The following is a 15,924-nucleotide window of genomic DNA, read 5'->3' on the forward strand; positions in this document are numbered from 1 at the left end:
TGGTTCATATGGTGCCCATATGAGTCAAACGAGGCACATATGAACTCGTATGAAGCCTATATGTGTTCATATGAGGCACATATACTGACACATATAACTCATATGGGCTGCATACGAGGCAAAGGGAGAGAACGAGTACCGTGGAGGCGCAATGCCTTCGCATTCTTCCAATTCGAGTTCCCGCAGACGATGTAACGTTATCTCTTATATAAGCGCATGGTCAGCGCTGTCCTATCATGGAGCAAACGCACGTTACTGTTTACCCATTCCTGCTTTAATGGAGTGCCCGACACGTTGCGCCATGCATATATGTTTTGGTGCTGTTCTGCAGGTATACCGCATTAACTGCGACGCCCAAGCACATCAAGGTACAGCGTATTTAACGTTAGAGTCGAGAAGTTATTTTTATAAAATGCTATTTATAGTTTTTGAAATTCAGGCCTGAAAATCGGTGCTGCATGTATGTTTCTCCGACTCGCATTCTTTCATTGCACGACTGGACTTTTTACATTTACACAGAACGAAGACCACAACCTTAAAGGGGGAAATAATCGCATGCATGCATGCAACTTTGCATATTTTAGTTTAAAAAACTGAGATTTAAAAAATCTCACAGGAGGTTATGCGGGTTTTTACGAAGATATCATTATCTACGCCCCGGACTATATATGCTTATAAATAATTAACAATGTGCGAGCTATATATATATATATATCGCGCCTATCGCCGCAATTGAGAAAACTAAGAAGTCACAATAGCAACTGCATGATGCTCCATAGCAGTCGGCACTTCAAAGTTGCGTTGCCTATTGCAGGAATTGGCCAGCTTCTAAATATGGCAAAGTCAATGCAGGGGAAACATTCGAGAAAGTGGTCCAATACTGCCAACTTCTAAAAATGGCTGAGCCAAGGCGGGTGAAACGTCCGAGAAATTGGTCCAATACTACCAACTTCTAAAAATGGCTGAGCCAAGGCGGGGAAAACGTCTGAGAAACTGGACCAATACTGCCAACTTCTAAAAATGGCTGAGCCAAGGCTGGGAGAACGTCTGAGAAAGTAGTCCAATGCTGCCAACTTCTAAAAATGGCTGAGCCAAGGCTGGGAGAACGTCTGAGAAAGTGGTCCAATGCCGCCAACTTCTAAAAATGGCTGAGCCAAGGCTGGGAGAACAGAGGCAACGCGGGGCCTTCACAGGGCTGTCGTTTGCCAACTCAGATCCTACATTGGACCGATGTCATGTGCTGCTTGGGTACATTATGGCGATCACGCCACTAGTAACAACTCCCCCGTGCTGGTAGGCGTTGCACGAATTTGTCGTGGCTAAGTTGAGTATGCGACAACTTCGCAGCTGTGTGATTAAAGAGAAAACTTCACATCACACTATGGTTGTTGAACAGGCAGTGAAGGTGGACAGAGACAGTGTGTGTATGGTGTATGGGGGGGGGGGCATGGTTACACCACTTTTTCATTCCAGAGCTCATATGGTACTCAGTGGGTCTGATAGGAAGAGGAGCAGGAGCAAAGTTTTGTCATCAGAAAAAGAAGGCAGGGGTTAGGGATAAGGTTTATAGAGCGCATGGGCCCTCTCGACAGAGCTAAATGGCTTGAAGTCCAAGCTTCATTGCTACCTCCAGGGCCCAACCCACTACCTGGAATTGTACCTCCGGGTTCGAATAGGATTTGACTGAGCTTTGATTGAGAATGATTGCAGAAAGTGCAGCGAAAAATGTATTCCGCAGGATACAACAGGGACTAGATATAATATTTTCGAATATACCAGTTTGAAGTTGTCACTCCTGGCAACTTGCTCTGCTTTGGAGAGGGATTTGTGCGGGGGTGGGTATTCGAGTCGATCGTTTTGAAAGTCGAGGGTGATTTCATGGTAGGTTTCAAGGCACTCCCTCCTGAACTAAGGGTACTGGTCGCTCTGTGCCCGGTTGACGAATCCTCGAGCACATTCATGAGCTTTCGAGGTATATGCAAGCACTAGTATGAGCTGGAACCATTCTGCGGATAATTTGGCTCTTGCCAAGATGGAGCGAGCTGGGGCATGAAGCCTTCTCTTAGCGAAGTTCCTGACTCATTGCTTCGAACCACTGAGGATATATCCAGCCTCGGTGCCGGCTATGGCGGGCGTCATGGCCATCTCCTCAGCTTCTGTCGAAAGTTTGGTGTTGAGGGAGATGGCCGTGGGTTGTCCGTGGTTGTCTACGACCGCAAGTGCGAATGCTTCCCTGTCGGGGAATTTCGCAGCATCCACGTGTACCGTTTACGACTATGGGGATTTGTGTTTATGCAATGCCTTGGCCTTAGTGATACACTGGGTGCATTTTTTGGGATGAAGAGGAATGAACATACGTTTGAAAATTTCATTAGAGAGCGAAAGTTCGGTGGTAGAAGGGGTGGTGTACCCGGTATAAATTTCCCAAGGATAGCCCTTCCTGGGGTCATATAGGAGAGGTGTTCGTAGTGAGCTGCAAGATGCGCCTCAGCCAGTTCATCGACCCTGTTATGTGCCCCCGATAAATGTCGTAGGTTCTACATTCCCCCTCTTTCGGCTGTGTAGCTGCCATCGAGAAAGGAAAAGGGGTATGTCAGGTCAGTCCAGGTACACTCAGCGGCGGCCAGCAACAACGCCGTACTTGCAATATCGGGGTGGAAGTAGCGGACTTTCGCGCCTTTTTCATTTCTCCATGGGGTGAAGGTAGAGCTCCCAATCACTAGCTTACAACAACGGTTAGTGGCGAAAACAGTTAACGTGGGCAGTGCCGATGAAAACTTGTGTGCTGTTGGTAGTGCGCCGCTTCTGGAGTTGAAATTAAATAGAAGGAAGAATTGAGTTCACTGGTTATGAAAAGATTAGCACCGTATCTGTCTCGCCAGATCTGAACACTTTAAATGTGCAATAATGGAAGGGAAGGAAATTGCATTTAAGGCAGCGAAAAAGGAGTAACCGGTAACCACTGTAGGAGGAATTTTTATACTCCTGTAGCAAGACTATGAAAAATTTCCTCGAGACAACATATCTTGTAGGCCGCCTTAACTACTTTAACGGCTCTCTGATATCCTCCATACATTTTGTTTCATGTCAACTGTGAAAGCAGGTAGAAAAGCCGCAGGCAAAACGTGATCACAGCCAATAAATGTATATGTGAGGAGCGAACCACGAAGTGATTCGCGAGCAAGTCTATGCTATGTAGAACTCGCCAGATGTTGAGCAAGTAGAACTTTTGGATAATGTTTTTCACTACGCATTGATGACACTTCACGGTTTCGTAAATTCAAATACAGCCGAAGTGCGCAAAATATTTCAGTTCTCGAATCCATGTTTACTCAGTATAATGCAGCTTTTTTTACTTTACCGGGATCCCGAGCTAAATTAAGCCTTGGGTTTAAAATATACCGGGGCACACTATGTGAACGTAACTTAAGGCATCCACATGTTGATCCACAAGCCCACCGAAAGACCATCCGCCTCGCTTCTGGGAAATGCTGGGTTCGATCTGCAGTGCCACCGGGTATAAACGGGTTTCCTAAAGGGTACAAGCTTTCCACAGGCCTGGTATTGGGTTTTACAACACTTCATTGTAGTCTTCAGTTGGGAAAATCGCTGTGCTATGTGAGAATCGCTGCAAAAAACACGACTCGCGGCATCTCGAATGAAATTCGCCACGTTACCGAATCTGGTAGTAGTATACAACCGCATGTGTCATGTACCCTTGCAGCGGAATTGGAAGAGCAGAGCGTTCGGAACTTGCCGGTTTCACCGAGCAGGGAAGTTTCCTATGTCAGAGAGGCAATATCGTTTACTGTGAACGGCGAGATCAGACGCGTTGCACTGAGCACATATGAGCTGTTCGCATCTGTAGCAAACTGAGTTTAACGATCTCTATGTTGAATCCCCGCATGTAATACCGCACGGCTGCTGTTGAGGCAAAGCAAACTGAATTCAAGAAGCCATGTGGCTCCAGGCCCAAAACACTGATAGGTTTCCGCGAAGACCATTCATAAGGCTGTATAGGTGATGCTATGTCTATACCTTCTTAGGCACAGACCTTCAACCGTGCTTCTATGTCACCTTTCTGCATGCCTTAATGTCTTTCCTCCCACCGCGTTTGCTTTTTATAAAGTCCAAGCTTACGAGCGCATGACAGCAGCATTCAGAAGTATGATGGTCTGTGAGCGCGTCAGAATGCCGCATGTGTGTCACGTTCGCTGCTGGAGGTTGTGGGATAGAATACACTCTGCCCTAAGCTGTTGCTCAGAAAACGTTGAATGCCGCAAACCGCTGCCTTCTAGTGACGCAAACATGTCCATTTGTTTTAAGGGGCACAGCAAAGAAGTTAGGAATACGAACAAACAATATGATTTATTTCATGGGTGCACGGAGATAATTCTAGCAAGTGGTTGAGTGGAATATAATTGAACATGTTTTATATGCTTCCACCTGCATCGAGTGACGTCGAGGTGCACTTGCCCCAGTTATTGTGATGTCCCCGAACTTAGTGGTTCTTCACAGAAATAACGCGCTTGGCAGTCAACAAATTATTCAGCGTATTACGAGTGCTGTCAGGTTCGTATTGCCTGTACCTCGTGCATATTTTCGCTTTTTAAAGCACTCCAACGCAAACCCCCTTTCACAGGAGGTTAGACATAGTCTAACTCTGTTTGGAGACAATTTACTAGCGCGCGCTGCTTTGGTGCCCGCATAGCAGTGTTGATATTCATCGTCTTAAGTGCGAAAAGCTGGTGAATCATAACCCAGTGTTCACACTCTCCAGGTGATTCTCCGGGAATATTTCCATTCAGCCATTAACGGTTGGGCCTATTTCAAAGTGAACAGTGGACTTTCCAATCATAAGGGTGAAGAATGCATCTGTGAACAGCGAGTGTTACGAAGCAAATCAAGCATACAGAGCATGGAAACATCACTGACAGCGCCTCAGGAAACATTCCGGGTAGAAAAAAGCAAGAAAAGTGTACTTGAAAGGCGGGACAATGACGCAGGATCTGCCATAAGTACATCGCACCTCTGGCTAAAATGGGACAATTTTGGAATATTTCGCTTGCGGTAGTTACCCGACATGACAGAAGAGAAAATCTGAAGGGGTCTAGAATGAAACCACTTGACAGCGACAGCTGTAATTCCTCTATTACTAAGCCTTTTTGCAAATGTTTTAAAGCTATGTGCTCCCCAGATCAGTCCGCATCTCATTGCAGGTTAACAAATTTTCGACCAGAGGACAGTTAGAGACTTAGGATAGAGGATAGACGAGAACATTGGGTGATATCTCAAAGACGTGAGGGGGCATACGGCGCCTCAGCGTGCAAAAACGTGTTTTGGGAGTCCTCCTCACAGCAGCCACTCGGAAACGACGTCAGCTTACCGTCTGACTCTCCAAGTCCCTCGTATGCACGCTCAGTGATGTAGGGCCGCTCGTAGGAAGAGGACTGGTCCGAGCTCTTCTTAGGCAGCCATGCGCCATCACCCAGGGCTGCTTATTCGCGCAAATACAGAGCCTGCACGGGAAACACGCCGTGCATTAGGGAAGACTGTAAACCACTAATCTGCCAACCCTCTCCCTAACTTAACCTCGTAAAAAGTGTATCAGCATTGTAGTTTAAAGCAAGAGGCATGTGTACATCCAGTTTTGAGGATGCATCCCTCCACATCCTCTTCCCAATTCAGTGAGTTCAGAAAACAGAAGTCCTGAGATAAGTTTTCGAGTAAGCAGCACATTTCTAACAACCGTATCAACTCCGAACGCTCTCCTCTAAAGACTGTTGCCCGAACATAAAGATGAATTCACTGATGGAAGAGAGACCAGGTCTGAAACGGTGACTACCATGCTAAACGTCAGATAGGAACACGTAATTCATTGTGGGTACCGGCAAGAACTTGCTTATTGGATTACAGGTAGAAACAAGAGAGGGACACTATGTCTTGGAATCCTGCGCTATCCTGCAAGAATTAAGACTAGGACAGAGGTTCCAAGGGTGTTCTTTCTCTTGCCTCGTCGATGAAATCTCCCCAAATACGTGTATATGCGTGCAGCTCACCGTATGCGACTTCCACCTTTTCCCACTGTCACCGCCGTTGTTAGGTTACTTTTGGTAAAGACGGTGCACAGGTATCCCCGAAGGTGAGACTATGGCCCCAATAGCGCGAACTTGCTCATTCTTCGGAAGTATGAGCAAAAAATAAAATGCGAACAAGAGAACTGAGGAAAAGTGAACAAGAGTACTGAACAAGTGCACTGAACAAGAGCACTGAACAAGAACACTGAAAAAGAGAACTAAACAAGAGCATTGAACAAGAGAACTAAACAAGATCATTGAACAAGAGAACTGAACAAGAGCATTGAACAAGAGAACTGAACAAGAGCATTGAACAAAAGAACTGAACTAGAATGCTGAACAAGAGAACTGAACAAAGAGCACTACAGAGGACATGCCCTGGCCGGCATGTCGCTTTTATACCCTCGGCCACCCCCGAATGTATAAAAGCGAACCCGGAGGTCAGAAGAAGAGACACGCAGCGTTCGGCCTCCCCGTCGTTTGAGCAAGGTCATTATGCTGTCGACCCTAGTGCGGTATCTTACTGCCATGTAAGTAGTGTACCTAAAGCCCCTTCTTGGTTTGTCCTGCCGTCGTTTTTCTTTGCCTGGCCTTCACGAGCCGAAGACGCCTCAGTCACAACAGTAGCTGCGATCGGTTGGGTGCCCCAATCCTAACAGTGGTGCCAGCGTGCTGGCAAGCAACACTTGCGCCAAGATTCACAAGCACGTCGGCATTGATGCAAGAATGCAGCCTTGAAAGCTAATTAGATGTTTTTTGCTGTTCAAGGCACGTATCTACCGGAAATAATCCTTACGAGCCAGGTCACCTGTCTTAGTTACGGTCCTAACCTAATCGGCACGGAGACAGTACGCACCTATTGGTCTACAAACAATAGGAGTCAGAATGACTGACAAAGAAATTGAAGATGAAAAACGGGGCTGTGCTGACATAAGAGCTTTTTTAATTATATGTTTCTGTTCCTTTCATTATATGGTGTCGCGGTTGGCAGCTTCGCGCCATTGCCCGCTTCGACATGTGCTAATCCCTGATTATGATAATGCTTGAGCTCACGTCATCATCACACGCCCAACTGCGTCCACTGCAGGAGAAAAGCCTCTCTCATATCCATCCAGTTAATCCTGCCCTTTGCCAGCTGGAGCCAGCCGGTCCCCGCTACCCGCTAACTTCTCAATCTCATCCACCAGCCAGACTCTCTGGCTGTGTTCCGTACTTTGCAAAACGAAACAAATTAAAGGAAAAACAAATTATTCGCAGAGGCATAAGGTGATGTCGGCCCTCGTCTAGTGATGCAAAACTATTGGAAAATTCACTATCGATAGTATCGATAGTTTTTTGAAACTATCGATAGTGTAAAAAAACTACCGATAGTGCTGCTATCGATAGACTATCAACAGTATTATTGATACTCTACTATCGATAATAATACTACCGATTCTACTATCAATACTACTACTATCAATATCGATTCTACTATCGATAGTATTACTATCGATAGTAGACTATCGATATTATTATCGGTATCGTTGCTATCGATAGTACTACTAGCGACAGAACCACTATCGATAGCAAGACTATCGATAGTGAAACGGTCGATGGTAAGGTTATTGATAGAAACAATATTGATATTATGCATTTTTTGCCCACCGATATAACCAAAATATTTGCGATACTTGGTTGGTTTGACGGTCTCATGTGGCTTAATGTCCCAAAGAGACTAAAGCTATGATTGATGCCGTAGTAGAGGTCTCTGGGTAAATTTCGGCCAGCTGTGGTTCTTTAACGTGCACTGGGACAGTTCGGAAAAATACCTGGAACTGCATGCGATGAAACAAGAAACAGCCCTTGTGCTGGATTGCTGACGTAACCGCTGCAGAAATGGTTTTCGCACACATGTTTCGCAACTAGGACATTGGCGCCCGGACATTTTATCCAGCAACTTTACGTAGGAAACGTCTGCAAAGCTCGGTGACGCGTAAGCCGCGAAAACGGACGAGTCCTGTCAGTTGCTCATACCATCACCTCCATACCATACCATCGATAGTACTATCGATAGTGTTTTTTACCATCGATAGTTCGAGAGTGATTCAACTATCGATAGTGTCGATAGTACTATCGATAGTTTTGCATCACTACCCTCGTCCCGAGTGGTAAAAAAGATGTTTAGGAGGCAAAGCAGCGGACCAACCATGTGAAATATGTTCTATCAAGGACATGTCTCATTCTCATCAGCACCAACCAGAGTTCTCTAAACATGGTTTATGGTTGATTAAGGTTTAACATCCCAAAGTGACTCAGGCTATGACAGACGCCGTAGTGAAGGGCTCCGGAAATTGCGACCACCTGGGGTTCTTACGTGCACTGTCATCGAACACCACATGGGCCTCTGTAATTTCGCCTGCATCGAACAGCCTATGCTGCACCAAAAGTGCAAATAAAAGGTGGCTAAAATCTTTTTAAAAAGTATCTGCCCCAAATAACGTTCAGCCATGAAAACCATTATCACTATCAGCAGCCTCACTACGCCTACTGCAGGACAAAGGCCTCTTCCATGTGTCTGAACCTTGTCCTCCATGGAAGCCATCTGTGTGAAATTAAAAGAACGTTACTATTATACCGTCAAGAACGATGGGAAATACGATTGGCTCGTTCAGAAGCACAATTGAAGTTATACACAGCTGCATCACTTTTGCGTGTGTGCAGCGGTGTCTGAGGCCACGTGGGTATTGAGCGCTGCCGATCTGTCGTAAATAGCCATCCACGCTCTGACCACCATGGCGCGGTCACTGTGGGCGGCTTGAAAAGCTGTCCCACAGGGTTGCAGAGAGTGTACGCTATTATTAAGACTGTGCCTAAAGAACTCGATTTTACTTCTCCTGCTTACATCTTTCCTTTGACCGCATAGACATTCTAGCCGGTGTATTGTCTTGGCAACACTGTTGGCACCAAAGATGGGCACCTCAGATGAACATACTTCGCGTGCACAAAAACAGTCAGATCATCAACATTCTACCAAATATTCGCTTTGCTGGGAAATACGCGAATGCAGCCGCATAGTTACCCATGAAGTTAAGAGCACGGCGAAGCAGGGACTGTCCTCTTCCTTTGTACCACATCGAAAGAAGCGCCACTCCTGCAAAAGAGAGATACTTCCGTGTTAAATCACACAATAGCGCTGCTACACTCAAGAGATATCTTGACAGAGATATGGCTTCCCGTATTGATAATACGCAACGGTATTGGTACATTTGCATTCTTACAATGTCACAAGAAGACTACAAGAGTTGGATCCACCAGATGCGCACGCAATGGTAGGCATGTACCAAACAGCGCCAGGTCCTCACGACTGTTTCTATCTAAAGATTTGTTTTGTTTAATAGGGTTTAACGTCCCAAAGCAACTCAGGCTATAAGGGACACCGTAGTCGAAGGCTCCGGAAATTTCGACTACCTGGGGTTCTTTAACGTGCACTGCCATTAAAGAACACCAGGTGGTCGCAATATCAGGAGCCATCAAGGATATACCGTCCGGGAACCTGCAGGTGGCACCATTATCGCGTGATCCCAGGCGGCACATTATAGGGCGCGCCTAATCTTGCGTGCACATGTGTGTACACCATCGCGTTTACCGCGAGCTAACAAAGCCCAGAGCACTATAGCTCTAAAAATCACACACAGGAATGGGCATGTGGTCAAAGCAGCAACATGGAATAATTTAATTTGGCCTTAGTCTTCAGCTGTCACGATGTGTAATTTAACTAGCGTACATGGGAAACGACAAGCACTGCGCTGCACCCTTTACACACTTATGCATTCCTGATACCATGGAAAGAAGATACGTTTTGAGTAGAAGCGGAAATGGAAGTTGTCAGTTTACCTCCCATTGAAGAATCCATACTTTCGTCGGAACCTTTGGCGACTCTAAAGGTTTTCTTCCTACCTTTCTCGCTTCAGGGCAATCCTACCGAGAACTCGCAAACCGCGGGAAACGAAACGGCTAACACTTGTGGAATGGAGACTCTAGGCCCATCGGTCCAGCGGTGAAGCGACGCGCAACTTCCCTGCGATGGCAGGTGCTGCCACAGCGGGTCTTGAGCGACCCATGCTGCTCTTCCTGAGCAGCCTGTCGTGACCAATGATTAATCAGGTCCAACAAATTTGAACAAAAATTTTGAATATTAGAAAATTGTGAGGTACTGTTATGGAAATATTGGAGGTAATGGCCCTTGCTTCAGATGTGCAGCAACAATGTTTTCCCTATTACTCAAGACTGCCGCAGAAAACCAACGGAGAACGCTTTTTGCGGTAGCAAAGTATTAAGAGGCTGCGGTCTCTTGCGGAGCTGCCGCAGTGCACATTTTTTCCACACTGACTGCAGCTATTCACCCTTCAGAGGCTTTTGCCGCACATGTTTCTTGCGGTACATTGTAGCTGATGGTATCATATGCAATAAAGTAAGACATGTATAGCTTCATATTTAAAATGAGCCTTAGAGCACAGCCACGCATTTTGACACAAATACAATGCCTTAATGGTCGTCTGATACGACAGCGAGGAATCCTAGGGGACACCTACGTGCACTTCTCTGGTGGAAAATTTCCTTACCTGTGACAGCTGTCTGTACTCGCCCTCACTGTCACTGTTATGTGAAGGCGGGTCTCTGGCTGTCGGCGACCTTCTTTGCACCAACGTCATGAATGCGCTTCAGCGTATATGCGCTGCCGCGGTTCTTCATCAAGACTCATGGTCGCGTTGCAGGCGGTTCTTTCGGCTCCACTTCTGTAAAATAAACATATAACTTTATGGACAGAAAAGGGGTCATCAGGATATTAAAGTAAACAATCAAGGGATAGAACTCATCGTAGCATCTCTACGGCGTCGTGAACAACACATGCTCATGCTTCCAACATACGATCCAGGTTGGGCTCCTTAGCGTTGTAACTTAGTTACAAATTATGGCATTTACAAGTTCTACATTTTATGGTTGAAACAACAGTGGAGAACACAACACAAAGCCTGAATGAACTGCACTCCGAGTCGTTATATCTTTGCACTCACGTTGCTCTGTTCGTAAAGGTAGAAGTTTATTCTATAAAGTTGAGAGAATCCTGTACTTCCGCGGTAGTGGTAGGAGGCTCGGTCTATTCTATTCATCCTTAAAGGTGAGTAGTTACAGTGATTGGAGACAATTATTCAGTATAATGCCGCAGCCATCTCTTCACCAACTCAACAAACAACTTTTCACGTGTTCGCGGCCATACTATCTCATACGGAAAATCCGACTGAAGAGGCGGCTCTACTCTGATCCGTCAAATTACACGTCACGAAAAACCAATTTTTGCAAACAGACTGTCCCTGCAACGAATTATTCCCCTCTTTTCTGATCCACGTTCGGTAGAAGCTTTCAGATCCTCGAGACGGCTTTTGCTAGCAGTCATTCAAGGAATTGTGTTGGCGGATACTACGATAAAGGTGGCCAACAGACTATCTCTAGGTTTATGGTTTGCAGGGGTTTAATGTCCGAAAGTGACTTAGGCTATGAGTCCATGGTAGAGAGAGGGTGTGATAGATGGTCCTTGGCGATCACAAAATGAACAAGGGAGGGGAAAACATCAGGTTGCTCGAGCCAACGTTTCGACAAGGGGACTTGTCTTCGTCTAGGCAATCATAGGGACATCATAGTGAAAGACTTTGGAAACTTCGAGCAGTTAGGCTTCTTTAACGTGCGCTGACATCACACAGTAAGCGGACCTCTAGAAACTGACTGTAGCTAAACATGCACAGACTCGGTGAGAGAATGCATTCAGAATGCATTTGAATGGTCCCAAAATTGCGGTTAAGCAAAACGACGCACCCAGTTGTGATCTTTGCATATATGAGAGGTACAGCATGGCTGCGAGCATTGTTGACAGAACTTTGCTATCCGAACCACACTGGAGTAGTCTAAGGGAGAAGCCCAAATAGGGCTGTTTTCACGTGAATGCGCTAAACAGCGATATCAAAATTATCTGGAGCCCTGCTTCAAACTCGATAATTAGTGCTTGTACTAGATAAGATTACAATTACTAAATAGAACCCAGCACTCTATTTAACTAACCGTTTCTGATAAGCTCTTTGTGCTATGTTCGCTCTTTTACCCTAACCCGTGAAGCGCACCAAGGTAAGTTGTCCTGTCCTGAGCTCTCCAATCGGAAAGCAATAATAAATCAGTGCTATGTGAATCGTATTTGAAATAATTGTTTGTTAATTTGGTTAATTGCTTAATTGTCCAATTAGCCTAATTAACCTTTCTAGTCAGGCCAGATTAATAAATAAATCCGAGTAGGAAATTGGTCGAGCTCGGGAATGCAACCCCGGTCTCTGGAGTGCAAGACGAGCATGCTAACCACTCCGCCATGCCAGCTAGATGGTTTGGAATGAAAAAGGCGCGTCTAGAGAACAAGTGTCTTGGTTATCTCCCATATTCCTCCCTTCCCGTTACGGCGAGGTTTAGGTGTCCACCGAGGTATGCGAAAGATACATTTCGTATCCTCAAAAACCAATTTTTCGAAGAGCAAGGCGCAGAACCGAACGGGCGATGGCGTTCTATGGACTCCCTGTCAGCGCTGCAAGACGCTGTCGCGTTCCACTCTTGGAGGCAAAGCTTAACATCTTAACCACACATCAGTGACACAAGCAGGAGCACCGCGCTTAAGGCTTTCGCCTCACCGCACTTAAGGCGAACAAAGCGCTCCCCTCAATTTTTTCTGAATATACACGTTACCAGAAGCTCACCTTTTGAAGAGTTATCCTGCAGTATGTGGCAGCAAGGTAGGTCTGGCCCTGGCACTTGCTGCAAGTCCTTGCATCAGGTTGCCGTGGAGTCAGAATCCGTCTCCTGCACAGTTGTGCGATAAAAGTGAATTTTTTCTTCAGAAAGAAAGGATCAAAGGTAGTCGACAAGCGCAGCTGAAAGGAATCACAGTGGACAAAGGTAAGACCGTTTATTTTAACGTCCCAAAGCGACTCAGGCTATGTGGGACGCCTTAGTGAAGGACTTAAAGGTAAGAAGAGGGCAGACTCAGTCAATCATAGAGACGAAATGGAGGCGGGCGGGGGATGTTTACGATACAACGCGGAAAGGTGAATGTCAGCACTGTTTCTATGCACAGGGACGAGGGCTTGGGAGAGTAAAAGGCTTGGAAAGGTGGCGGCTGGAACGGATTATAGGCGCAGATATATAACAAAGCATTAGGAACCGCTTGAACCCTGCCATTAATGGAGACGATGAGGAGTGTGCAAAATTCCGGAATGCCCGTACTTCCATGAGGGTGGTCCGAAGTTGAATGTGGGTTTACCATCCCAAGGTGACTGAGGTAACAAGGGACGCGATAGTGAAGGACTCCAGAAATTTCGATGCAGACCAGCAATGTTCTCATGACCAAAGAGGCCAAGGAATAGGAAGAAACAATTTCTTTTCGCGCAAATATGACGCATACTTTGGTAATATATTCCACTTTTCCATGTATAAGCCAATCGTAAAATTTTACTTCAACGCAGATTTTTGCTTAAGAACTGATGACGATGATGATAGTCAGTTTTAATGGCGCAAGGGAGTGTGAAGTCTGTTTAAGACTAGTCAAGTGCGTAGAAACCTGTCCCATGACACGTAAATGAAGAAATGTATGGCGCGTTGTTGCACAAAGACTCAGCAGTTAAACAGGCATTGTAAAAAAAATTCTCTCATAGGCAGGTATGGGACCAGGCTGAAATGGCGATGAAACACTACTTGAGAGAATTAAAGTGCCTTCCAAGTATGGCACGCAACGATCTAGAAGGTTCCTAGAAATACTGGCAAGTGTGCCACCCCTTAACAGAGCATACTTAAAAATGATACATTACAACCCGATCAAAACGCACGACCGAATTTTTTGTCGCGTATCTGTCGCGCGACAAAATTTTGTGTCGCGCGACAAGCTGTCTTGTAGTGCATTGTGTCGTGCGACAGGGGCTCGTGTCGTGGGTTCTTTCTCGCGACAAAAGTGTTTGTAGTGGGTTCTGTCGCACGACAGTCATCATTCCTGTATTTTGTAGTGTGCAGAAGGTGCCTGTCGCAGGATTTGTCGCGCGACAGGTTTTTGTCGTAGGTGCTGTCATGTGACAGGGAGAGTCGTGCCGCGCGACAGGGCCTGCGTGCCTCGACAGAGTTGCCTGTCGCGGGTTCAGTCGCGCGACACTACAGCCTGTCGAGGTATCTGTCTTGCGACAGATACCTGTCGTGGGTCTGTCTTGCGACAGATACCTGTCGTGGGTTCTGTCTTGGGACAAATATCTGTCGTGGGTTCGGCCTTGGGACAAATATCTGTCGAGGCAAGTGTCGTGTTAGAGGTTGCAGTCGATGGTAATTGTGGTTTTCTACAGAAATCTCGAATTTCTGTAGCGCCATCTTCGGATAGTGATAGGCGGACATTCACCAATTTCGTGTTAAATCGCTTGCACTTTGGCGAGCCACGACGACGATGCGACTTGCTTTGATCGATTGGCGACGATCATCGAGGGAATTAAATGAAGTGTTAATTCACAAACGCGACTCGAGTTTGCAACTCGCTTCCCTACCTAGCTACCGGCCGCACGAAAATTGGCGGGGATGAGAGGCGCCGCTCGCAATCAATCTTCCCTTCAGTTCGCACATGACAGTGTGAGCGAAAGAAGACCATGCTCAAGAGAAAGCATATGCACCAGCGAGAATGCTAGCGGTGCCTGTGAATGAGGCAGTGCTTGCGGTAGTGGCATGCTGCGAGCCACGGGAGCGTCTTCATTCCATCCGGCGCGAGCATGACGAATAGCGCTACTGAAGGTCAGTGTACTCGTGGCTGCTGTGACCTGTGCGTCTCGCAACATACTGTACCCACTACCACATGCGGAGAAAAGGCTAAGGTCACATATACGCGTCGCTTAACGTCACGTAATGGGAGTAACCTGATGGCGAAAAAGCTGGAAGATATTACTCGCAGTAATCGTCCTGCTATCACAAAGGCAGCATGTATGTTACGCACGCATGACCTGTTGCCTGTATAAATGATAAAGACGACTCCCATATCAAGTTTCCACGTTTCAGTTTTTAGCCGCGCATGCTGCAAGATCATCATAAAATATGAAAAAATATATATATATATATATTCTTACGACTTCGTTCATTGCTTCCATTGAAAATTTCATGACAGTGACACAACCATCTCGCTAAATGTAGAGAACAGCGTACGAATCCTAAGGCCCAGTACAGCCTTGAGCGTGTTTGAACACGGACACCTAGAAAAGGCGCGCGCGTGGACCGTTGCGTCGCGCCTTCGCTGTAATTTCCCGGAGGAGCAAGAACCCGAATATTTGTCAGTCGACGTGGCGTTACCCCGCGACGCCAAGGATTGGGTGGCGAGATCTGCGACATGAAGTCGCGCCGCAAGAATTCGGTCAGTGAGTGACTTCCCCATGAGGATGTATTAGTTCGGGGCTCCCCCTCCGTGACCAAGGGGCTTAATTAACTCGCGCGAACTCTGTGACTCCCTACTGTAAACGTGTGTTTAATGTCCATTCACACTCGCAATAGCAAAGGCCATGCGGCCAGCAGTCGCTTGCGATCGGGCAGCAGCTCCCCGACACTTCCTCACACCTACAAGAGTGACCTGCAGCTCGCCTGCTGGTTTGATTCTCACGTGAAATCAGAAGTCTTGGGACTGACGTCAGTCGATCGCGCGCTTTGGTTCAGTCTCCTGCGCCCTCGCGCCTCGTCCTCTAGAGTGTTCTGGTCCCTCACACTCGGTCCACTAAAGTGTTCTGGTCCCTCGCTATTAACAGTGTGCTACGAGAACCTG

Source organism: Amblyomma mixtum, chromosome 4, assembly GCF_055824585.1.
Source record: "Amblyomma mixtum isolate Tamu chromosome 4, ASM5582458v1, whole genome shotgun sequence".
Lineage (NCBI taxonomy): Eukaryota > Metazoa > Arthropoda > Arachnida > Ixodida > Ixodidae > Amblyomma > Amblyomma mixtum.